Source organism: Acomys minous (genome assembly GCF_964271855.1).
Source record: "Acomys minous genome assembly, chromosome: 17".
Taxonomy (NCBI): domain Eukaryota; kingdom Metazoa; phylum Chordata; class Mammalia; order Rodentia; family Muridae; genus Acomys; species Acomys minous.
Genome location: NC_140500.1, coordinates 49853606 through 49880868, shown reverse-complemented (window position 1 = coordinate 49880868; position 27263 = coordinate 49853606). Strand labels below are relative to the sequence as shown.

Sequence of the window (27263 nt, the reverse complement as noted above, 5' to 3'; positions counted from 1 at the left end):
ATACACACACAAATAAACAAATATTAAAAAGCCTTATATGTGTAATTCACATATTTTTCTCACATAGCCACATACTACATGGTGACCATCTAGTCAAGGATGGATTGCATATGGCAGAGGTTCTATGGATATTTTATCACCATAGCGACTCTGTACCAGTCAGCATAATTACACTCTATGTTTTCTCAGCAAGAAATCATCTAATGACAATTTTGTCATAAATACATGTGTGGTAGCCATGTATATAGGAACTTTCATATCTGTGTAGATTTATGTATGTATGTGATCAGGAGGACATATATGTGTGTGTACATGTTGAGGCCTGAGGCTGATGCCCAGCATTTTCCTCCGTCGCTCTCTACCTTATACACTTTCAACTAAACCCAGAGCTCATAAAAAAGACTAACCTAGCCTTGGAGATGCTTGGGATTGCAGGTAGGTCACCATCTCACCTGGTATGTAGGTGCTCAGAATCCAGACTTGGGTCTGTACATTAACACAGCAAGTGCTCTATCTATCTAGCCCCTAATGACACATTTCTCAAACATGTCTTTGGCTTTACATGACATATAGCATAGCACATAGCAAACACCTATATGCTGATGCCCATCACTACCCCCCAAAAAAAAACCAAATAGTGTAACGAAATGCTGAGGCTGAGAATGTGATTGTGACGGAGTAAGCTGAGATGAAGTAGTCTCTGTTCAGTCTCACACTTGTCCTAAAAACTTAGATTGGGCTCTCTCTAAATATATTATCTGGACTATTCAAATGTTCTCTTATTTTTAAACAAAACTATTTACTTTACGTTTATGGATATTTTGACTGTGTGTATATCTGTGCACATGTGTGTGTCTGGTGCCCATGGAGGCCAGAAGAGGGTATCATATCCCCTGGAACAGATGAGGCAGCTAGGTACCTTGGGTTGATGAGACCGGACACTGGGTCTCTCTAAGAGCAGCTAGTGCTCTTTAACTGCTGAGGACCAGCCAATATTTTTTAAATTAATGTTTTGCCAGTTTTTGCTACTTAAACTTTATGCACAGGCATTTGCCTTTTTTTTTTCCATATGAAATACAAAAACTTCTGGAAACACAGACATCACACTTTACCTTAGGCTCCAAATTATATCTGTTCTTTACTTCTTTTCATTATTAGTAGTATTAGAAACATTAAATAAATGTAAGTATTAGCTAACAAATACTATAAAAGAAGTTTTGTTCAGAACCAAGCTTTAGTGGTTCTCGCCACTAATCCCAGCACTCTGGAAGCAGAGGCAAGCATAAGTCTGTGAGTTTGAGAAAGAGTTCTAGAACAGCCAGGGCTACATAGCCAGACTCCGCCTCAAAAACAAACAAAAACCCAAAACAAACAAAAAGCACCCTTGTGTTCAGGGCAAGGAATTAAGATCTTTTATCTCTTCCAACATATAATACCTTTAAGCAAATGTTTTAATCCTCTCACATCCTGTAAAACCTTTGTCTACATAAGACCCTGCTACATTCCAGGATTAAAGTGCCTGGCCTTTCCCTCTTCATGTCCTTTGAACCAATTATTTTAAAGAAAGCCAATAACAAAAAACTGAGGTCAGACACCAACCAATGGAGAAAAGATACAGTCACCACCTGCATTTCAATAAAAAACTAAATATGAGTCCTGACCCAGAGAGCCTGCTCCTTTGATTTGGTCAAAGTTCTCCCTGGTCAAGACACTTCCATTGGACTGGCGGTCTCTTTCTTTGCAACCCAGGCTTATTTTTGACATTAGCATTTTTTTAGGGGGTAAGGAGTTATCCACACAAACAACACCAGTGAAACACTACTATATAACACACATAAGAACATCCAAAAGCCAGGACAATGACAACACCAAATGCTGGAAGGATGTGGAAAACAGGAACTCCTGTTCATTGTTTCGGGAATGAACCACGGAGCAGCAAACGTAAAAGGCAGTTGGGTAGTTTCTTACAAAGGAAAACATGATCTCACCACAGGGTCTTGCAGTCAGGTTCCCACTTTACCCGATGCAGTTGAAAACCTGTATCAACCAGAGATCACTTCCCAGCAAACTTTAGAACAACTTTCTCTACTGCTCAGTAGGCATATCCAAACAGGAAGGAGTTGGTGACGGAGAGGTGTGGTGAACAGACAGCACAGAGCAGCTTTGCAGCAGTGAAACTGCACCCATTGAGAACGTAACTGAACTTCATGCCAAGTTCCTGTAAAGGCAGCTCATGTCAGCAGTCACCTGTCCAAATCCACAGACTACACTACACCAAAAGCAAAGCCTAGGGTCAACTGTTAGGATAATGACGATACATCAGTGTGAGCGCCTAAGCTTTAACAAATGTGCCCCGCTTGGTGGAAGTGCTAACAGTGGATCGAACCTATACCAGCTGGCAGAAGAAAGATGAGAAATCTCTCTGTGCCTGCCTCTCAGTGTTGCTGGTAATTTAACCTACTCCAACAAATAGTTATTTTTTTAAAAGCTACTCAAACAAATAAATAAACAAACGAACGAATTATGCTGAATTGATTTTATAGTTACAAAAATATGTCTACCTATTGAGGAAGGGTCAAAACAACTACACATAAATTTATCCCATCATTTAGAATGTCATTAAAACCCTGAAAGACCATCTGTAATTTAAACAGTAAGGCACATGACTGTATTAATTAGGCCAGTTTTCTGCGCCCTCTACTTTTGTTTTTCTTGACTAACAGCCTGAATCTGAAGTGATCGCCTGCCTTGTACTCTCGTGAATCTACAAGGGCATGCAGCAGCTCAGCAGTCAGCAACTGGCCTCTTTTCGCCCCCTACAAATGAGTCGTTTTCATCTACCATTTGGATGCTAAGCGTGTCAGCTGAAATTATTGTTTGCTGGAACCCAGTGAATTTTAAATATTCTTCGCTCGCAATTGTTCCACCAATAAGTGAAAGCAAGACGGTAAGAAGAGGTCAGTTGTACACAGGAGTGATCTTTATTGAAGAATAATTAACTTCATTAAAAAAAAAAGGAGGACCAAAACAAAATGAGCCGACAGTAGCTCAAAGGGTACAGAGCTGGAGTGCTGCAACATTCTGGCAGAAATGGCCTGTTTCTACAAGTGGTTGTGTGGGGAAACAAGGCAAGTCAGTAAACACACACAGTACCAGCCTCCTATCCTGCTCAGCTCACTGCATCAGCTTTTCCTCTGGACCAAATTGAATTAATCTCACTTAGTTTGAGTTAGTTTTCACCCCTAGGAGATGAAACTCTGACTTCTGATTCTGAAATTATAAATGTATGAGCAACTGGAGTTTCCACTCCTTAACCTCCAAAACGCTTACATAAGCAAAGGTTCCCAGGAGCTAGCGTAGTGTATTCTAGCCTGTGTTTCCCCTCCCTTGCAACGCTTCTACTGTGGATGGACGTGTGTCCACAAATACTCTCTTAGCATCCCTCTACTGCTCTGAGTATCACAACTCAGTAAACTTTATCCAACTATCTCATGCCTGCAAGCCTCCTTTCAACATTTTTCAATCTTTGTCCCCCTTCTATCTATTTGAGATTCCTAGAAACTGAGGAATAATAGAAATCTGTGCGGCCATCTAGTCTACTTTCTGACCCAATGTTTCAGTGCACACAAACTTACTGGGGTGACCTAGACTGAGCAGAATCAGAGAAGGAGGGAAACATTTACAAACAGCTACAATAACTATAGGAAACTATATGTTTCTCAAATTACTCCTGTTGTATTGTTTGTATATGCAGTGATGTGGTGTGTGTGTGTGTGTGTGTGTGTGCGCGCACGCGAGCGCACACATGCATACACATGCATGAGAGCACATCCATGCATGATTGTGCATGTGTGTTCAATCTGCTGTGAGGCGAGCAGCCTTCCCAGATGCTCACACCACTGTGATGTCGCAGCCTCATCACAGGCACACCATCAGTAGAAGTACAGGCTGCACGCTCTGAAGCCACAGGTCAGGGTCAAACTCACTCACTCCTCCCCGAAAGCTGCTCCTCAGGAATCTCGGTGACAGATGTAGTACGCTACTTAACACATCATGTCTTAAGGAAACACAAGAAACCTGACTTTTGTTGCACACACCGGCTCTCCTAGCCCACATAAGCATCTGTATGTTATTCTTCTACATAAACACCTCAGACTCAATTTCTATGAGGCCTCTGCAATAGTCATTAAAGGCACTGAAACTCAAAGCCAAGGAATTCTAAAATTACTTTCTTTCTAAGTATAAGCAAGTGGAGTACACATATTGAGTCTACAAATTCTGCTGGTCAAACACAAACACCGAATGAATCTCTAATGCTGAACCATCTCTTTTTAAAGTCATGACACATGTGTCACATGAAAACCTACTATCTCTTCCCCTGGATGTGATCACCTCAAGACGCACCATACATATAGGTTCCATCCTCTCCTGGAACTTAAGACACATTTATAAAACAATGACGCATAATTAAATTTAGCCCTTCTTGACATTTTCAAATAGGTTCTTAACATTTATTCAATTTCACATTTCATGGGGAAAAATAAAATTAAGATTAAATTGAAATACCTCCCGTGGATTTTAATTTATAATCACATTTATATTTAGTAAGAATACAATAGAATTGGAAACAATTTTATAGTCATAATTGGCTCTACTTTCAAAATGAGAGATTGTAATTACCCAGAAAACTCAAACATGATTTTGTTTTATATAGTATCATTTCAACAAACTGCAGAATTAATACTGCATATCTTGTGGGAAGAAATCTAGCACATGGTGCATTGTGAGAATGTAGCGATCTGCAATAAAAAAAAAAAAAACTTAATCTAAGAAGTTTATCTTCCTCTGTTGGCCCACATTTCAGCTTTGACCCTCGATTTTTTGAATAATTTTTTTTACCAGGTGGGGCTTGGTGGCAACGCATGTAATCACCACTACTTAGGAGGCTGAGTCAGGAGGATAACAGGTTCAAGGCCCACCTGGGCTACGCATAAGTTCAGAGCCAGCCTGTGAGATGTACTGAGACCCAGTCTTAAAGTGCAAAGTAGAAAGAGGACTGGAGAAACGCTAGAGCACTTTGTCTTGCATTCACAGGCACTAGTTTCTATTCCCCAGTGCTGAGCCAACAGACAGATAGACGGACAGACAGAGGGACGGACCGACTCACTGACAGACCAAAAAACAAACAAACAAACAAAAAAACCCTGTTGTTATCATAGTAGAACTGCCAACAATAAACATCAATATAGAGGGTTCTTATATCAATTTGGAATAAAGCAATGAGGATGGTGCAGAATATGCATTGAGGCTGAGTTTTCAATATGAACAAACATGCAAATATATGTAATACATAGTCTATATAATCTATATATTCTATATATTACATCATCAGACTCCTTAAAAACCCCACAGATAGAAATCTCCTCCTATAGAAAGAAAGACACTAAGAGATGGAACACACCATGCACCGAAAAGCTAAAATTCTTTTTAAAGACGGTGTCCACCCTTTTAACATCGCAACAGGACATCAGGTACACTTGTGCTGAGCCTCTCTCACGTCTCTTCCTGAGACACATGCAGCCCATGGGCCTTACGCCGAGCATGCCTGCCTAAGAGATGAAATGTCATGCCAACTCACAGAAAGAGCAGCAGGCTAGGTCAAGTTCACAGAAGAGCATCAAGGGAGACAGCTGAAGGCTGAGTTTCTGGACTGCTGTGTCCCTCCCTACACTGACCTTCTTTAGAAATGAGCACTAGATCATACCAGATTAGAGCAGGCCTTAAGACTAATATGAAGAATGTGCTTTTTTTTTTTTTAAGAAAAGGAGGCACATGAACAGGCATGATCATGAACAACACGTGTGTGCATGCACACACACTCCACTTCAACAACAATATGGAAAGAAACATAGATCAAGAGTAGGTAGGTCAGCTTTTTCTCACTTAAAAATATCTCAAGATGAAGCTTCCTTTAGCTTACAGCTTGGGGGATTTCAGTCTGTGATCAAATGGCCTTCTGAACTGGAGCAGGAAGACCACACGGCCAGGAAGCAAACCAAAGGAAGGAGGCGCTCAAGGCGTTCACACGCGGGCACCGGGTCTCCTACAACTGCAGTTAAAGGTGACTGTGAGCCACTGCCTATGTGCTGGAACTTGAATCTAGGTCCTCCGCAGCAGCAACAAGCTCTCTTAACCACGGCTCCATCCTTCCAGCCCCAATACACATTACTTAAAAGAAAAAGCAAAACTGAACCCCTCAAACCTAAGTTACAGCCCGCAGCCATAGAGCAAGAGAGCTGGGGAAAGCGGGCGGGTGCCTGGAAAAAACTCAGAAGACACAGGGAGAGGCCTCACAGATCTCACCGTCCTCCTTGACTTTAGGGTTCTACTTTCCAGAACTCTGAAACAACACGTTTCTGTTGTTAAAAAGCTACCCAATTTTTAAAGCAGCCTGGAGAAGCCAGGACACGTGGGAAGAGAACGCAATGAATCAAGTAGCGCTGCGATGCCGACACTCCGTCTGCGAATACTATCTGAGAGCCTGACGCAGAGGCAGCAACGGGAGCCAGGCAGTCAGAAGATAACTAGGTTAGTGACAAATGACAACCACTGCTGTCTCTGCAGCCAGACATCAGCAACCGTGATTGGAGTGTTAACACTGCTCCCGATCCAGAGCAGTGCAACTTCGCTCTAAAACAGTATGTCCGGCCAGGAAAGCACAAGAGATTAACTACAGGACAAATCTGCAAGGATAGCCTACCTTACCGCACACACATCTCAAGAAATTTGCTCATCAACCTGAAATTTTGATTCCGCTACCCAAGGTTCATGCGTTTCAGGGAAAAGGCTTTTAACAATACCATGTAAGACCTGCTGCTTTTTCTATTCATTCTACATACATCTGTTCATCCCACAGCTGGGCAGATGTCAAGCCTGTGCTCAATAAATATCACAGAGAACATACAAGGCAACAGACATGCTTTTCCTTACAGATATGGGAATAAACATGGCAAATACGTGTCTATCTTTTAAAGATAGCAGAAAAATGAAAGGGGTGTGTGTGTGTGTGTGTGTGTGTGTGGTGTGTGTGGGGGGGGGCAGAGGGGGGCCATAGGTTAACCTTGGGTCACCCTTGAATACTGGTCATCAGGAGCTGTCAGCCCACTCTGTTTACAGAAACCCAGTCTTTAACTGAGCCTGCAACTCACTAATTCGGCTTGGGCCGGGAGAATCCACCTGCCTCCACCACCCACCCCACCCCATCGCATTCCGCCCCTCTCCTAGAAGCTAGAGATAAAATTCAGATCCATGAAGGCATTTTGCTTATTGAACTCTTCACTCACACCCCGAGACAGTTTTTTAAAAAAATAATTTGTATAAGGACAAGTGCCAAGGGGACATGGTGAGTGGTAGGAAGACAGTGGCGGAGGCTGTCCAGACTGTACAAGATGCAAGAGCACCTAACCATAAACCACATGGGACTACCGGGGTCACTACAGACACAGTGTGACCCCAAGAGTGATGTGTTCTCATCACCACACAAACACAACTCCATCTAGGGTCAGCTCTCTATGACAACAAAAACCAGGCACCAAATCCTGCATGCTTCATGGATAAATCTGGATTTTATATTGATTAATGGGAAGTAGGTGAAGACACTTTAAATATCTGTGTGAGCAGAAACTGTAATTTGCCTAACACTGTTTCATCACTTATTAGATAAATATGATAATTCAGGGAGACATATGAATAATTAAAGCTAAGCCCATCTATAAAAGATGCTACTTTGGCTCTTTAACAATTGATGGGCATTTAAATGTTAGATGAAAAGCTGGTTTTCCCATCTTTGTGGCTATAAAGGAGTTGCGTGCTTTCTTATTCAGGTGCTCTTTCATTGGTTGAAAGTAGGTTCACAAACCCCAATCAAAGCTTCCACAGACCAATTTCTTGCCTTCAAGATACTGAGAGGGCGGGTCACCATCGTACAGAGACGCCTGTCCCCATGCAGGGAACTGCAAAACTGGAAACTCACGCCTCTGATAGATAGCACAGTTTCTAGCATGGGCTGGGAACTACAGGGCTAGAGAATTAGCCCAGCAGATAAAAGAGATAAACAGGGTGCTGGCCTCACAAGGTGAGTAAAACACACATAAAAGCTGGGCCCACCTGTAATTCCATTTGCAGAAGGCATAGATAATGAATTAACAGAGCAGAGTGGCCAGCCAGTCTAGCTGAACCTGTTGAGCTCTCATCTCAGTGAGAGACCCCATTGCCTGAGTATATATAGTGGATTAAGACACACTGAATACATGTCAAAGAATAAGTTTTAAACTTTCCAAAGAGGTAAATTATATTAAATGTTATTAATTAAATTAAATATATATTAAAGAATGTTCAAAGATGATATCCAAGGTCAACTTCAAATCTATACTACACACATACTTATGGAAAAAAAGAGAGAAACAGACAGAGATTTCTATACCACAAAGATACAAAGGGAAAAACACAATGTTCCTCATCACGAAGGCACCGTGAGGCCATCTGCATCTAAAACTATTGGTGGGCACGAACAAATACAAAGAAAACTAATGACATAGACAAGTGAAAATACCACAGTGAAACCCACTTTGTGAGAGGTTTGGTTTTGCTTTTATTTTGTTTTAATTAAAAAGGGGGGGAGGAATCCAGTGTCAGTCATAGTTTGGTTAGGACACCCCAGCCACATTCCCAGAGTGGTTTCTAATGGAAAAGTTACATTAAAAACCTATCTCTGAACGCCTGGCACGGTGGCACATGCCTAAATCCCAGCACTCGTGAAGTAGAGGCAGGCGGATCTCTGTGAGTTCGAGACCAGTCTGGACTACAAAAATGAGTCCAGGATAGTCAAGGCTACACAGAGAAGCAGTCTTGAAAAATCAAAAAAAAAAAAAAAAAAAAAAAAAAAAAAAAGCAGGCTCTGTCTCAGGCCCTGTATTTAGAAGCCCTACTTCCTACATACCCTAACTCCTCATAAAGCATGTGGGAAAAAATAAATACCTCACAGGCAGCTGTGAGGATTTTTTGAGTTAATAAGTGCCACGTAGATGGCTTTGTGGGTAAGAGCTCTCAATAAGAAAGCACAGGGCCTGAAGTTAGGTAGGGTCTTAGCGCCCACGTAAAAAAGCCAGGCAGGCAGCATGTGGTGCTCCTGTGACTCCAGCCTTGGGAATCCTCGGATCTTACCAGCCAGGCAGGCTGGTTATACATAAGTTCCATAGTTTGTGAGAGAACTTGTCTCAGAAAATAAAGTGGAAGCCAATAGATGGAGATATTCAACCCAGCATTCGGCTTCACATATGTGGCTGGCTGGTACACACACATGCACACACACACACACATGCACACACACATATGTTCATAATCATGTCAGGAACAATAGTTAAGTGCTGAATAAAAGTTGGCTCTCATTTGTATCTTTGGAGCACCTTGGTGAATTTTTATTCGCAAAACTCTCTGAGGAGTCCTGCAAATAGTAAGCCAGCTGAGCCTGATGTATTCCAGTGGTACCTAACCTTGGCTGCCACGGACACTTTCATTCCCCGGACACTTCCTTCCTCTGGGTGGTTGAACAAGTCCTACTACGTTCCCTGCGGGATGTGGGCCCCGAGGCTCATGTCTACCTCACCTCCTTCCACACTTCTTACCCAGCAACAAAGATTTTTGTTGACCGCATCAGGAGTTGGCAGAAGCGAAGCCATGACTCGGTGCGGCTCATCTGGCAGAGTGCTATCCCAGCACGCACTGAGCCCTCAGCTCAACCTTCAGCACGGCGGCAGCCAGCTGTGATGCACACACCTATGAGCCTAGCACTTGTGAGAGTAGAAGGGGGATCAGAAATTCAAGGTCATCCTCAACCCACAGTGAATTAGAGGCTAGCCTGAGGTGTGTGAGATTCTTAAGTAAATAAATAAATGTTAAGAAGAAAACTCGGATCCGCAATTAAGCCCCTTTAAATGTCTATTTCCTCGTCCATTGAGTCATCCTTGACACTTCCTTTAGAATATAATTCCAGAGAAATAAAAGGCCTCAGTACAGGTGGTATTTTTTTTTACATATTTTTGGTAGCACTTAACGAGGTACTGTAAAGGTCAAATTCGATGACAATAAAGGGCACCTTGCCCAAACTCAGTATAAAAACAGCTCACTTTGGCCCAACAAAGAGAAGTATAGACAATGTAGAGCCAGTGACACACAACTCCCCAAGCAGAGCAAGACAACGAAAGAACTCTATTCTGTGTGAGTCCTTTCCCTACTTAAGTGGCCTAGAATACTAAGTAATAACCGGTGACAATTAGCATAGTTGGACTGCTAAACACAGAGGACATCATCCTTCCCCAAAAGGGACACAACACTTGGCCCAGCTTTGACTATGTGTAATATATTCGCTCTGTCCTCACAAGAACCCTCAGAGTAAAAAAACGCTCACCCTCGTTTGGCAGACATAAATTGAGGCACCAAACATGACAAATCTGTGATCATACAACAATTAAAAAGATGATGGATCCAAATCAAGAGTCTGACTCCAAAGTTCACATTTTTCTCCACTATTGTGGTCATAATTAAATAACTTTTTGAACATTTTAAACATTATGCCTTTTATAAGCACGTTACATGAGTACGTTTGCACGCACAGACTGGAGGCCAGCCTCAGGTGTTATTCCTCCCTCAGGCACTGTCTCCCCTGCCTCTAATCTACCTCATGACTGCATACTCATTGCCAGAGCACTTATTAAAGGGCTTCCTGTCTATTGATGACTACACAGTTTCCAGCACGTATTAACCAGACTTCTGAATAGCAAGCACCATAATCCGTTACACTTGAAAGCCATTTATTGTTTTGTATTTCTCCAGATGAACTTAGTTTTTACTTGTATAGATTAAACCTGAAAAGAAATAGTATTATACTGCGGTAAGAAGACAAGGGTTTCCTCTTAATCCAAATAAATGGTGGTGCTAAAGATAAATTAAGTTGTCAGCAAAAGAATTTTTACCATTTCCAACTAAACGTGTTTGTCCATCTGTCCTGATGGCCTCCTCCTCCCCTCCCCCTCCCTTCCCCACTCCTTCATCCTACAAAAGCGATATCGGCTTACTGACACCAACAGGACACTTCGAAACATTGTCACACCAGTAAAAATGAACTCTAAAAGGTGTGACTCTCTTTATGAAAATACACACCTTTAAATGGCATTAAGAACTGGGAATAACACAAATGAAGAGTTATTTGCCAATAAGTCAAGGGGCCCCAGCAAAGTTTCTGTATAATGAGAAACCACAGAGAAAAATATAAAGAACTACTTCTAGCCGGGCGATGGTAGCACATGCCTTTACTCCCAGCACTAGGGAGGCAGAGACAAGCGGACGGCTGTGAGTTCGAGGACAGTCTGGTTTACAAAGTGAGTCCAGGACAGCCAAGGATCCAGAGAAAGAAACCCTGTCTTTTAAAATAGAAAAAAAGAGGGGGGGGGGAGGGAGAGGGAGAGAGAGAGAAAAGAACTACTTCCAGGTCCAGTCAGTGAACATCACAATGACTGGACAAGGAAAGCTGGTTTGTTTGGAGGTGTGCCTGTGGAAGGATAATTCAGCTTACGCTGGCCACAAGACCAACACCAGCCAAGAGTGTAGCAAGGGGCCTAGGAGAGACAAGGGACTGTTAGGCTACATGCTGACTAGTAACCGAGAAGAGGAAGAGAGATCCAGCCTGCAAGGGGGCACGGCTATTTAATATACAGTGTTCCTTTGAGAAAAAGCTATCAGTAATCTGATGTATCTGAAAATTAAGCTAATACAGCAATGGGATCACTGGCTTTAAAACTACAGCTCAAGTCCCTCCATTGTATATAGTCCTCCTTACCCTGCGACACTTTTCCCACCTTACCACTCCCCATATACCACACAAATTAGTTGTTTACACACACACACACACACACACACACACACACACACACACACACACAGAGTGATATGGTTTTCCCCCCTTTTCACTAAGGCATCCCTGCGATGTAAAACAGACATATAACAGATCTCAATAAACTGCATGAATTTATTAATTCTTCTGAAAATATTGTGGACTGTTCGAACTGGAATAGACAAAGTGTAGGTGAAACATAACTGGCATTAAATTTTAAATAAGTACATATATTTTACTGATCATGAATTCTGACTATGAGATGAGTGAGATACTTTTCAATCTCAGATTTTGTCATTTGTACTCAGCTATTCTTCTCAAAGAGATGAGCAAATTGAAAATGCAAGGAGCTGGGAATGAGAAGAGAGCAGACTAAGTTTGGAAGAGCAAACAGCATTTACTTCTCTATACTATTATGGTGACTAAATAAGAAAAGAATGGGATGTCCTAGTGCTAGAAGGTGGAGGGGAAAGGCTAGATGATGCCAAGTTGGAAGCCACACGGGTACATAGTAAGACCATGTCTCATAAAAACAAAATAAATAAGCCAGGCAGTGGTGGCTCATGGCTCTAATCCCAACAGTTAGGAGGCAGAAGCAGGTGCATCTCTGAGTTCAAAGCCCACCTAGTCTACAGAGTGAGTGCCAGGACAGCCAGGGCTACACAGAGAAATCCCATCTCAAAAAATAATAAGTAAATAAACAAACAAACAAAATAAATAAATAATGAATGAATGAATAAAATTAAAAATATAAAGTGTATTAATGGATTTTTCAAATCAGACTCGCAATACAGTCTCAATGAATGGCCATCCTTCCTCATGTAATCTTATTAGAGTGTAATGTGTAATGTGTGAGGAATGAATTGTGAAAAAAGCATGGTCAGCTGGGCAATGATGCCACATGCTTTTAATCCCAGCACTCGGGAGGCAGAGGCAGGCGGATCGCTGTAAGTTCGAGGCCAGCCTGGTCTACAAAGCAAGTCCAGGACAGCCAAAGCTACACAGAGAAACCCTGTCTGAAAATAGAAGGAAGGAAGGAAGGAAGGAAGGAAGGAAGGAAGGAAGGAAAAGAAAAAGGAGAGAAAAGAGCCAGCTCACACTGACACCAGAACCAAACATGTGCAACTTTTCCCAGCTCTGCATTCAGTGCTGCAGGCAGCCATGTGGTGGTGATGTTTTGATAGTGGGCTGGTAACCACTACGCTCTGCCCAGAGCTGGCAATTAGCCAACAACAAGCACGCCACTGAAGACTCGCCACTGAAGACTCCCGGGGACAGACTCGGAGATGACAACAACGTAACAATGAATTCACAAGTAGTTTTTCAGGCTGAACCAGAAGCACTGCTTAAACAGAAACTAGATGACACACCTGTCAGGGGCAAGTGGGAAGAAATGGTGCATTGTTTCCTCCAGACTCAACTGCTCTTCCAGCAGGAATCCCAACCGCTCACATTTCCTTTTCTCAACACTGCAACCATAAGTAACAAAAGTCTGGCCTTGGTTCCTCTATTCAACTGTGTCCCTCCACCTGGAAAGATTTTAAAACTGCAAATCGTATGCAACTACAGTAAGTCTCTAGGCCATGGTTCTAAACACTGAAAACACTGAAAATGGTGTCTTTTAAATAAAGGTGTAGCTCCTTCTTTCAAAAAATAATTACCTTCTCAACTAAAATCCAACCACAAAGGGAGCTGTGGCTAAGGAAAACTGCGGCTTGTGATGTGTCTGTCATTACAGGCTGTGAGTAAAACAAGGGGAGCTTTTATTCAGAAGGACTCTCTCAAAATGAATAAAACAGTTCTAACCAAAGGTGGGAGACAATGATAACCTGTGCGGAAGGTTTTCAGCCGTCAAACAAACAAACAAACAAACAAACCCTGTGACGCCGAACCTGCACGTAAAGCAACCTTCTCTCCAAGCCAATAACCAGTTTCTCCTCCGTCTAACTCAAGCAGAGCATCCTTTCACAAGCCCAGGGAACTCAGCCATCGCACTAGCAGAGAACGCAGTGAAATGAAAGGGTGTTTACATCCCGGCAATGCACACCAGCCAACGCAGACCTCCGCCCCCTCAGCAGCCTGACACCTATTCATGGTGCAGAAGCCAGGAAAGATTAAACCACAACTACCTTTCACAAACTACACACCACAGACCACATACCAGCCTTGGAATAAAGCTCAGTGCTGGAAGGGCTGGAGAGATGGCTCAGCGGTTAAGAGCACTGTCTGCTCTTCCAGAAGTCATGAGTTCAATTCCCAGCAACCAACCACATGGTGGTTCGCAACCATCCACAATGAGATCTGGTGCCCTCTTCTGGCCTGCAGGTGTACATGCAAGCAGAACACTGTATACATAATAATAATAAATAAATGTTAAATAAATAAATAAATAAATAAATAAAGCTCAGTGCTGGAATACTTCCTAGAAATCACCAGGCCACGGGATAGATCCCCAGAACCAAAGACAAGCAAAAGGCCTCATGACACAAACCAACACACACAGACAATGAGTGGATGAGAAGCCAAGGGACACCAAATGGAACGGAAAGTGGCCTACAATTCCAGAACCCCAGGAGCTGAGGCAAGAGGACTCCCCATCTGGGCTACACAGAAACTTCCATACCAGCCTGGTTATATGGCATGACCCTGTTCCAGAAAACTAAAAAGGAAAAGTGGAAAGAACTACAAATCCATCCTGGATTCTAGTTCAGTCTTTGCTTTACTAATACTTGTGACTTGGAACTAATTCAAATTAACTTAAAAGAAATTATAGTTCCTTTCACCAAAAAGGAAAAAAAATTCCTCTTGTGCATTTCATAGCTATCCTAGAAGACTAAACGACATTTTTAAAATGTATATTAAAGTAAAAACCAGGTTTTTCCCATTTTGTCTCAGTCAGATGGGTGGCCAGGCACCCAGAGAAATGACCAACTAAATTCCAGTGGTTTCTTCTTCTTTGCAAACCATAGGCCGGAGTAATCAACATACTAGAAACATAATAACCTATGAGAGTATTTGAACCAACTTCTAAGTCTAAAACAGTCGAAGGAGAAAAACTGAGTTTTAGACCTGATTTTCTACCACACTGTAAACTTGTCTGCACAGATACCCAATGAGCAGGAATCTGACCAATTATACCATATGTCTACATACTCCCTTTCCAATGAGAATCCCTTTAAAATATACATTTTAAATAAATACTTTAAAACATAGGTTGAGTATTCCTTATCTAAATTCTCGGGAACAGAAGTGTTTCCACATATACAAAGTGAGATCTTGATAGCGTGACCCAAATCTACAAACAAAACCACAAAAGTTTTACATATACCTTAGGCCAGGGGTTTTCAAACGTCCTAATGCTAAGACAATTTAATACATAGTTTCTCACGTTGTGGTGACCTCCAACCATAAAATTATTTCGTTGCTACTTCGTATCTGTAATTTCATTACTGTTATAAATCACAATGTAAATATCTGGCATGTCCCCCCCCCAAAAGGGTCATGACCCACGTGTTGACAACCACTGCCTTATACAAATTGCCAAACAATAATTTTATTTCTTTTTTTTTTTTAAATAATATTGCACACGAAAAAAAATCATGTTTTGAGAATTCCTAGCACTATGTCATGCTGTGTTGGATCTTAGAGCATCTCAGATTTGGGGTTTTCAATTAAGAATTCTCAACCCCTGCTTCACTGACGCTCCAAGTCACTAAACAAAAGATGAAAGACAGAGACGTAAGGAAGAAGCCCAAGAATCCAGGCATCTTCAGATAAAACAAACCTTATTAAGTTTTCCTGATGATTTAACTGAATGGTTTTCCTTCTTAGTGAACATGTTCATCTGATTTGTGTATCATCTTCTGCTCATTTCTCCTTACATTCACCTTAAACCAACACACACACACCGACGGCCAGACTCGGCCAAGACAGGATAAGCCAGCCCTCAGCAGTTCCTACCTCACAAATATGTCTGTCAGATATACTGGGCCAGAAGGCTGAAGACGATGCTCCAACTTTAAAGAGAGTTTTAGATGACTATTCAGGCAGTAAACTATCTCTACCACTTTTTTCACTTTAGAAGCTGTTAACCTGCACTTCCTGTTTACTCAGGTCATTAATTTTATTCCTTCTCAAGTCTCTGATGGAATTGAAGACCAGACAGCCTAGTCCTAAAATTTAGCTTAGTTTTTTTAGGGGTTAAGATGTTTTTGGATCTCGATGGGTGTTTTAAGTTGATAATGATGAGATACGATAGATACCGATTGACATTCAGAATTTTAGATGCACCAAGATAGGAAAGACATTTTCGTCAAAGCTGCCAAATACAAATAGCCAAACACTATGAATTTAACAGTTATAGAATTCCTGATTTGTCTCATGGTTCTTCTTGCTATATGTAAGTTATTTACATATGCATAATAATATAAATGTATATTTTAAAAATTTTAGACTAGCGCACACACACACACACACACACACACACGAAGCCTCACTGCAGACCCGTGGATCACACTATAATCCAATCCCTCATTACACTGTCCAACAAGAAAGTGTTCCAGACATCCTGACCCAGGATTGCACGCAGCTTCCCAGCGCTGAAGCAACCGCAGACCCCAGGGTCGTTCTGAGTTTGCGTGCATAGTTTACTAGTGATGACTTAGAACACACAGCAGGATAACTGCCTTCCCTTACAGGAACACACACAGAAGCGCACTTGCAGTTTATTCTGTAATTCTTTGAGAATATATAATAAGCATTTACACCCCATCTCCAAACAAACAAACAAACAAACAAACAAATAAACAAAACCCTAAAGCTCTTAGTAGTAAAAGATAGGACACAAAATCAAACATGACTCAGAACAAAGGTCATAGAGAGAAAAGAACATTCCAGACTTTATCATCTATTGCTGTATTACTGCAATAGCAAGAGGCTGGGAAACTGCTGCCTTGTTTAGCTAGGTAACATCATTTTCCTAAGACTTTTCTAAAATAGTAGACATCTTCAAGCTATGAGCACACACCACCAGCTCCATTCCTCTCAGCACTCCTCTCACCTTCACCATGTGGTGCCCACCTGTAACCCCAGCACTCGGGAGGCAGAGGCAGGTGGATCTCTGTGAATTCAAGGCCAGCCTGGTCTACAAAGTGAGTCCAGGACAATCATGGCTCCACAGAGAAACCCTGACTCAAGGGGGAAATGTTTTCCTAGCAGCCCTAGATTCCATCTGTAGTTTAAAAAAAAAAAAAAAAAACTACTGGCTTAGGAAAAGACACTTAACTAGTTCTAGCAATTAATCTTATCTTCTGAGCATGTACATAACTATGTCATGTAATAAGCTGGGGAGCCATGCAGTTTCCAAATTCTCCCATGTAGATGAAAATTCAGAGAAAGGTCACGTGTGGAGGAAGGTACTCTGAGAAGAGATAAAATGAGAAGCCTCACAGCATCCTAGTCGAGGTTCCAACCTTTCATGCGCACTTCTCCTTCCTCACCAGTTAGTCCTTCCATGCTGCCTCTTTCCACCTAGGCTAGGACTTGGAACAAAAACTGACTCTTTATATGGTTTAGATAAAATACTAGCCCATAGTACCCTAATCGTCCTGCATTTTCTGAATTATCTATTCAAGAATAATGTTATGAATAACTGATAGGAGAGAGGGAATACTACCACCTATGTCTAGGTAGGACCTTGCCAAATAAATGTTCCATTAAAAAATGAGCGTTCAGGGAAGTAAGCATTTCTTTTAGTGACTACCTTTGGAAGCATAGTTAAACTCAAGTAATTCATTCACACATCCTCTCCTTGGAGTCCAGACAAAGTGCAGAGTGCAGCGGCAGCTCAACTGATAAGCATTTGTGATCCCACACAGTGGCATTCAGTGTCCCTGGCATAGTGGAAGTCAAAATGCCATGTTTGCAGTCATGTGAAGTCTTGATCAGGATGAGGAATCTTATGTGTAGTAATATGTGTATATGTAAAAAATATTTAAGGAAAAAAAAAAAGATGAGGAATCCTTTTCCATGACGGGCAGCTAATAAGGCTATTTGCCAAGAGATCTGGTTTCAGTGAGGGGTGGTGGCACACGCCTTTAGTGCCAGTAGTTGGGAGGCAGACGCAAGATAATATCTGTGAGTTCAAGGCCAGCCTGCTGTGCACAGCACGTTCCCTTGGAGTAGGGGGGGCGAGGGAGGAGCAGGTGAGAGGGTAGCCTAAGAAGAAATGGAGAAGGAAGAGGAGGGATTTCAAGGGTACACTGAAGTTACGTTCTGAGCAAATAAAGTAAGGGACCTGCATAACCAGTCACCGCCATGGCGGGAGAAAGAGGCCACTGAGAAGGCAGGCATTGTTTCTTCCCTGGTGCACAGTATGAGTTTCTCAGGAAAGACAAAAACAAGTTCTAAAAAGGAATGAGGAACACTTTTTAGTTCCTCATTATTAGGAACTAAATTATTATTAGGAGATTATAGGAAGGGTTATGTTTCCCAGAATCTAGGGTGTCACAACAGGAACACCCTTAGAACATGCCCTGAAGTGGATGTCTGAAGGATATATAGCAGTTAGCTAGAAAAATAATAAGCATTAAAGAATATTCTTTATTGGAGAGAAAGGCATAGCGCTAGGCCAAAAGCTGTGGGTAGGGTGGGGTAGTTTAAGGAACTGAAAGAAATTCCAATGTCATGCGAGAGGTGCAATCGGCAAGGGAGAGAGGGGTGGCTAGGTAGAGTCCCTGATGAGCCTCACTCACAGGTGAGTCTAGAAGGTGCCCTGAGGAAAGGAGCTGATGGTGGCACAGGTGAGTTCTGTTGCGGGAGATTCAAGAGACTTTGTGCCTGCCAGTGTCACCGCTGTGTGGATTCTCTTTTGTTTGTTAGAGATGGGGTTCTCCCAGTGTTGCCCTTCCTAGCCCACAAACTGCGACCCTCTTTCCTCCATCGCCCCCAGCAGTGGAGACTGCGGGTGTGTAACCCACCACTGCTCACTCTTCTAGGATGATGTCTGAAACCACCAAGTAAGGAAGCCAGGCCTGCCACTAAAAGAAAAGTAACACTGGAGACATGCCAGGTGCTCTGCAGAACCAGCAGAGCCAAGGGGCAGACTCCAGAGGGGACATCAATTCAGCCACCATCAGAGCAGATAACAAAGGCCAGGGATTCTCTCATCAGCCAACGCACAAGATCAGGAGAAATGATGGATCATTATTTCAAAGTCACCGAGGTTTTTCAGGTTTTATCAGTCAGCAAACAGAAAAGGCTGCATGGCGTTAGGCAAGAACCCCAACCTTCACCCTGAAACCACATGGAGCATCAGAATCCATCAGCACCAAGGCTCCCATCTTAATATTATGGATAACAATAGGCTGAAAAGAATTATCTATAAGACACAAAGAAGGATGGTAGAATAGGGATTGCCAATGTTTCTGAAGCCGTTGGCAACCCATGGGTTAACCACAAATCTATTCTCACTTAACTCCAAATACTATACCCAAAGAGAGTCCACCTGAACATATGGTTGAGTCATGATGGGGAAACCCAGCAAAGGACTTTGTACCTTGCTTGTCCTGTAAGTGGCAAAAAAAAAAAAAAAAAAAAAAAAGGACAAAGTAAGGTGATCAAAGAGACTAAAGGCCTTACCACACCCAGGTGCTGTTCCACCAGTAAAGCGGAGAAACAAATTGTGTTTCCCTTGCCAAAGTAAAGAACATGCAACACAGTTGGACTCAAGCTGGGTTGTTTGTAAGTCCCTACCTAATTTTCTCTACACAGTAACTTTCCTCTTGATGCTGGGCAAGCCTGTATGGCTTGCCAAAAGGTCTCTTCCACTGTCTCTATCAGAGTCCCCCATTAGGAAGGGGAAACAGCAAAAGAGGAAGAGGCCTACAAGCTGGAACTTCAACCACTAAGTACCACCCCAAGGACAGTGGCGTCACAACCAACTGACACTTGGCCAAGAGCCTTTGCCCTTCTGCTTCGGTTTCAAGGTTAGGGTCTCTGTGTGTTTTAAGTGACAACAGCCTTGGTTCAGCTCAGGAAATCCTCTCCCTCGCCAGATGGCTCAGCAGGAAATTGTTTATAAGTCAGCTTGTTCCTGGAGGTCACCTAACAGGCTGAGTAGGAACTTGCCCTTGGGGCTGGTGGCCCTCCTCTGGCCAATCTGCGGCTGGTGGTTCAACCACAGAGCCACAGGCAGCCTATGTAGCATGAATCCATCAGAAACATGTGTCTCTTGCATGGCCTGAGTTGGATGTGCACAAACACAACTCATCCCACCTCCTCCTGCTAAATGGAAGTTTTTATGACAATTTTTAGAAGGGGGAGAGGGTGCAGGTGTGCTGGCATTAAGACACCATCTTCCTCATAGCTCCTCTTTTATTTTTGCTTCCACTGCAATTAACTCTAACAAACAGAACTCTGGAATACTGTATGATACAGAGGATGGGTAGAAAACAAAGAAATTATATCAAAATTAATGATTCTAGGTGCTGGAGACAAGGCTCAGCAGCTAAAGAGCACTAGCTATTCTTCCTAAGGGGTCAGCACCCTCTTCTGGCCTCCACAGGGCCCAGCTACATGTGTGGTACACAGACACATATGCAGACAAAACACCTGTACACATAGAATTTAAAAATCCTAAGAGGGCTGGCATTTTTACCTAATGAACATGAGCTCTTAAGAGTTATCAGTAGGCTGGGCTGTGATGGCGCATGCCTTTAATCCCAGTACCTGGGAGGCAGAGGCAGGAGGATCTCTGAGTTCAAGGTCCACCTGGTCTACGAAGTGAATCCAGGACAGCCAAGGGTACACAGAGAAACCATGCCTTGAAAAACTGAAGAGTTATAAATAGAAGAACTCAGGCATTTTTACTGAAAATCAAATGTGACTTTGTGTGTGTGTGTGTGTGTGTGTGTGTGTGTGTGTGTGTGTGTGTGTAGAAAGAGAAGAGTTTTCAGAATCAAGACAATATGGATAATGGTCTATTCAGAAATGTCTGGAGCAGGATGTGGTGGCCCGCACCTTTAATCCCAGCACTTGGAAGGCAGAGGCAGGTATATCTCTGTGAGACAGAGGCCAGCCTGGCCTACAAAGAGAGTTCCAGGACAGCCAGGACCATTACACAGAGAAACTCTGTCTCAACAAAATAAAACAAAACAAAACAAAAAAGAAACCACCATAGATTAGATTAGATTAATAGATAGACAGACAGACAGACAGACAGATATCCATCCTATCAAGTTCAGATATATACAAAGTAGAAATTTTAACCTACCTAGAATTTTCTGGGCTACAGATGTGGACCTGTTTTTAGCACGCTTAGGAAGCATGCATGAAGCCTTGGGTTGTATCTCTAGCACCCATCAATGAGGCATGGTGGCACACGCCCGTAACCCTGGCATTTGAGAGCTGGAGATCAGAAGTCAACATCATCCTTGAATACACAGCAAGCCTGAGGCCAACCTAGGCTACAGAGATCCTCTCAAAAAAATTACTTTTGCTTCAAGTATCTAAGCTATAAAAACAAACAAACAAACAAAAAAAAAAAAAAACAGAGCTCCTAAGATTAAAAAAGAATTTGATCGATGGATAGGAACAATTTATTTCACTTTAATAAAATCAAATCCTAAGCTATAGCAAATGATTTTTTGAGACCAGGACTTTTAAAATGAGTTTTGCTTGGTTGGTTTTTTTCCCTGGTGCTGGTGGTGCTGGTGGTGCTGGTGGTGGTGGTGGTGGTGGTGGTGGTGGTGGTGGTGCTGCTGCTGCTGTTTGGGGGGTAAGGGGTGGAGTGTTTTAAGAAGAACTCATGATCTTGTACAAGCTGAGCTACTACTCTACAACTGTCCACCCTAAACCCAACATTTTACAATGGCCTTTACAACAATTAACAATTCAGGTCTCACTTGCTTGGTCTAGCTGACTGAAATGTTACACACAGACTAGAAATGGATAAAATGACCATGTAAGATCTCAGGAAGACACTGTCAAAAACTGCAGCCTTCCCACTGGCTCCTTGTGGGACTTGACACTCACTGTTCTTTGCATTGAAACAGTGCCACTTAAAGCCCCAAATAAAATAAAGGAAAAATACTGTTATGCAGGCATTTCTTTGAATGCAGACCTCTTCTAAGGAACTCAGGTGGGGGATCCTAATTATCTAAACCAGCAGCTGTACGTGTTGTTTGGTGTAACAATGACATGAGACTTATTTATAGTTTTCCTGAGACTCATTAAACATTTCCTGAAATGAGACGTCACTGAAATCACTCCACACTGATAGGCCAGCCCAGCACAAGGGGAAGGGTCCCCAGAGACAAAAGGAAAGTGCAAGCAGCCCTGTGTACTTTGAGGATGCAGCCCCTGCAGGTAAACAGCACGGACAGCTGTATCCTGCTCTGCATAACTCATGCATTCAGGAGAGTCACTAATGGAAACACCAGCATTGCCACTTCTCTTTGTGGCCTCTTCAAAGTCATTTTATTATGGCTATGTAGCTAAAAAGGAAAATATGCCTGCTTTCACTTTAAACTAGCTCACACCGTGCATGGAAACAGCTAACCAGATCATCAGTGAAACATACTCTTTGGACTTCTGTATCTCTAGAGTGATAGATACACAAAAAATTTCTTTATGTTCATCTCTTTTTCAATATCGAATTTGTGGCTCCTGAAAAGTTTTCTCATTTCTGTGACTACAGGAAACAACGTAGTCAAACTCTAGTATCAGGAAAGGTGCAAACTACATTGTGCAAACCACCATGATTATTTTTTTCCCATTTCCATGTTTACACTATAGGGTGGGGGTGGGGTCAATAAGCCCTACTGCTAATTCTGGGCAAAGTACAAAGAATGAAAACTATATGTCTCAAGTTAATTCTGAACACAGACTGTAGAGTTTAAAGTATCCCAAACAAACATTCAAAGGCCTTAAAGATATCTATGATCTAAGTTCAGAGTGGGTTTTCCATTGGTGAACATCACAGACCCATCAAAACCATAAGTTAGAGCTGGGCAGTAGTGGTGTGTCCCTTTAATCCCAGCACTCGAGAGGCAGAGGCAGGTGGATCTCTGTGAGTTAGAAGCCACGCTGGTCTACAGAGTGAGTTCAAGGACAGCCAGAGCTATTACACAGAGAATCCTTGTCTAGAAAAAAAAAAAAAGAAAGAAAGAAAAACCATGTTAAGAGAGACATGAGCTCAATAAAACACCAATCTCTACTCTCGCCTGCCCTGAATGTGTGCGCCCACTGCCTTAGCCACTGTGAGAAAGGAAGGAGTGACTGACCACAGAACGTAACATATTCAAGCAACAAGGTATCCAGTCCACTGAGGGCTGGGAGCAAAGCTGATATTAGACGCACGATTTCAATGATAGCAGCACACTGTGGCCATTTGAGGAAGTGGTTATTTCTATCACATCAAGAATTAACATCATTCATTATACTCTCTGGAAATTAAGAAAGAATTTTTTTTTAAGTCTTTAGTGACCAAAATATAAAATCAGAATGTTGAAATATCAGTGTGACAGAGGCTGTGAGTTGCCTAACTGTCCTCTGTTCTACTCCGTCCATCCCTCAGTATCAGAACTTTAACGCCCTTGCTAGCCATGTGCTGTAAGCAAGGGAAAGGCTTCAGGGACCACAGACCATCATCCCTCGCTCTCGGGAGATCACTCTCATTCTTCCTCAATAAATCTCTATTTGTTTTGCTTTAGAAGAAGAAAAAAAAAAAAAAAAAAAAAAGACCAAGGAGGCCCAGGAAAGACCTCTCCAAATTCTATTTCTTAGTCCAAACAAAGTAGGGCTCCTGGGAAAAAGCAATCCTAGGAATGACCACACCCTAAGAATGCTTGACTTCTACCACACTTCCATAAAAGCTAGGAGGCTGTCTCAGTGCGTTCAGGCTACTACTACAAAATGCCTGAGAGTCAATGAGTTGCAATCACAGGTATGCCCCTGGAGGCAAGAAGTCTAGCATGGTCAGGCTCTGATGAGAAACCTGTCCAGGGCTGCCAACTCCCAACCACTCAGTGCACTGTCCTGTGGCAGAAAGAGCAGAAACTGGTCAAATCTGTTTGCACACAGGCACTGATTTCATAAGAGCTGCGTTCCTATGACTTACTTACCTCCTAAAGGTAATTACCTTTTCCACTTCCACACTAAGGGTTAGGATCTCAGCATGCAAATGTGAGGGAAACCCAAAGTGCAGTGCAGAGGCAAGAGTCCAGTCACTTTCCATTGAGATGGGCTCTTTACCTTTAAAGCTGGCACACCATTATGACCTTGGCTGAACTAAGAGACAGGAGAAAAACTGTATGCAAAGCACTTACCAGAGCTGCCAACCCAGAGGCAACACACAATGTATGAATCAGAAGTTAACTTGTTCATAGTAGTGTCTTACTAGGAGACTTCTGGGGGAGGTGGGTGGATCCCTACAGCTCACTGACTAGCCTGCTCAGGATACTCGGTTAATTTCAAAGCAAAGATAGAGTCTGTCTCAGAAAATATGGTGGATGGCTCCTGGCCTGTGTGTGCACGCTCATGGGGGTGGGAGCGGAGGGAGAGCTGGGGGTGTGTGAGGCCTTACTACATGGTTAGGTATTATATGCTGTGGCCAGATGGCTAGCCTACAACATCAGAAGAGGGATCACTTGTGCTTTCGGAGAACTGTCACTCTTAATAACCCTTCTTAGTTTGAACACAGTCTTCTGCTCCTGCCCCTTTTCTGAGGCCGGCAACACTCAGCAGGACTCCAACCCTAATATGCAGCAGTTATGTTTTTATTATTACTATTAATACAGCATAAAGAGGCTGGAAAGATAGCTCAGCAGTTAAGAGCACCTGTTGCTCTTACAAAAAACTTGAGTGTGGTTCCCAGTACCCACATGTTCGCTCGCAACAATCTATTAACTCCAGAGTCAGAAGATCCGATGCCCTCTTCTGAGCTCCTCAGGCACCAGGCATGCATGTGGTATCTATAATATGCATGCAGGCAAAATACTCATATACATAAAATAAATTCTTAAGGTCAGAAGAGAGTGCCTGATCCCATGGGATTGGACTTACAGATGGTTGTGAGACACCTTGTGAGTGCTGGGAATCAAACCTGAGACTTTCACAAGAGCAACTAGTGCTCTTAATCGTTGAGCAAATTCTCCAGCCCTTAACTAATGTTTTAATACAAAGTCAAGATTTCATATACACCACGTGCCTTGTTATCTCACAGTTAAGCATAGAAAGCGAAGTGCTAGCAATAGGCTCACCTTCCTAATCCATAGAATAGGAACGTATAGCATACCTCTGTCCAAAGGGATTGCCCAGGATCAGTCTATGTGAAACACTTGTAAGAATAATGGCACACAGTAATCAGTATATGATGTCTATTAATGCAGTTAATGTTGATCTAGGGTGGACATATCTGACTGTTACAGGAGACTGGCTTAGCATGCGTAAGGCTCTGGATTTTGTCCAAAGCATTACAAACAAACTTTATTCCGCCGTTATTTGAAGTATACATTAGCACTTTTCAACACTTCGTGTCAAATCCTCTGTATTGTTTGAGTGTTACATGTTTCTTTTGATGGCAGTTAATACAGAAATGGTGATCTGAAAAGTTTCTTTTTTTTACTGTGAACTCTCAAAACACACTCAGAAAGAAGAAGAAGAAGAAAAAATAAACATTGCCAGAAATGTGTCCCTACTCTGTAAGACGCACATACTCATACATCCCAGCTTAGAGTCCCTGTGAAGGACTTGATCCAGACAGGCATGATTCATCCCAACATGAGAATCAAGAGACTCCGTGGTCCAGGGTGCCTAGTTACTTCAACTCTGTACACATGGATGATAGCACAAGCCTTAAGAGTATTCTGTCAACCCTACAGAACTCAGAAGGCTGACGTTGTTAAGTGGATTTTTCTTTTTTACACCCTAAGTGTTGAGTATTACAAAGCTTAAGGAATCAAAGGCTAATTTTGTGTTTTCTCAAATGAAGACGAGAAGTCTCAGGAAGAAGCAGTGTGCCTGAGTCCATCTACAAGTGGCTGGCCGTCAAAGTGCCTGGTCATGTGCACCACACAAGGTAAGGGCCAGAAATCAGGAATCCGCTCATCCATTTCTAATGTACTTAAGGAAATGTAAATATAAAAAGTGACCTGAAAAATGTACTTGTTAAACAAGTAGGATTACAGGGCTGGAAAGTGCTATATAAATGCTAATGCCTTTCCAGCGCCATGAGAGGCCCCTTTAAGTGTTATGCATCCTCTGTGCAAGGAACTCTAGCTCTAGAAAACTCTCAATCACCTAGGAAGCACTTCAAAAGCGGTGCCACACCCAAATGAACAACTCCTTGCATCATTACGAACTAAGGTAAGGGGACACATACACACACGAATAAAGAATGTACAAAATTAAGCCAGAAGCGATGGCTATGCTTGTACTCCCAACACTTGGGAAGCTGAGGCAGGACGACCACCTTGGACTTCAGATCAGCTTGGGAAAGAGAGTGTTTTACAGTGTTAACATATGTAACAGTTATAAGCATTTATTATAAAAATAAGTCATTTATTATACCAAGGACATTCAATATATACTATTGTGTGGAAGGGGAGCAAGGAAGACAAAACACCATTCAAGTCTTTGCCATGTTCCAATATATATGAAAAGAAACAACGGGAGGTCAGGGCAGGAGGTAACAGATTTGCTGGAAAAGCCTTTCTTAAAACGCATATTCTCTGGCCAATGTCTCCTGTGCATGCTGACTGTGAAGTCCTGGGAAGAGTGGGCGCAAGAATCTGCTTGAAGCCACTGTGACCTCAGGAGATCCCGCGGTCACTGATCATGTATACTCTCATTCTAGGAAAACGTCTTGAGCGCCTAGCATCTGTGAAACCCTGCTTATGAAGCCCAGGACGGGGGGGGGGACAAGTACAGCTACAACTCACGAGCAGTAGAGTAGTGATTTTTAAAAATTCTTTAACATTAAAATTGCAATTCTCAAATACTCTATTTTTAATCCAGAATCAAAATATCCTTGTGTTCTAATTTAGTTTTCACTAAAACACACACACACACACACACACACACACACACACACACACACACACACACACACATAAGCAGCTCTCTGGACTGGACCCTAAGGCCACCACTAGCAGGGCATGGAAGTAACTGATAACAGAGTTATGAGTGCCCCCTGGGGTGGGTCTCGGCATGTGGCCCTGGCATTTCCAACAGGCCTGCTGGCCCTGGAGGAATGGCCTCCTCGGGAATTGAAGGCCAGAACTACTTATCAAAAAGGGCAGAGACAGAGAGAGAACAA

General features: G+C 42.5%; 1 protein-coding gene and 1 long non-coding RNA gene across 25 annotated transcripts in view; both read right to left on the bottom strand.

The window, feature by feature from the left end:
* MAGI1 (membrane associated guanylate kinase, WW and PDZ domain containing 1) overlaps nucleotides 1-27263 on the bottom strand; it is a 620267-nt gene that overhangs the window by 497570 nt on the left and 95434 nt on the right. The gene's annotated exons all lie outside the window — the stretch shown is intronic.
* LOC311588054 overlaps nucleotides 1-27263 on the bottom strand; it is a 253196-nt gene that overhangs the window by 134220 nt on the left and 91713 nt on the right. The window contains exon 1 of one of the 2 annotated variants that reach the window (XR_014776067.1): nucleotides 1989-2830. The exons of the other annotated variant lie outside the window; for it this stretch is intronic. This is a non-coding gene — a long non-coding RNA (uncharacterized lncRNA). Of the gene's footprint in view, nucleotides 1-1988; nucleotides 2831-27263 lie in introns of those variants that run through there. 2 annotated transcript variants of the gene reach the window in all.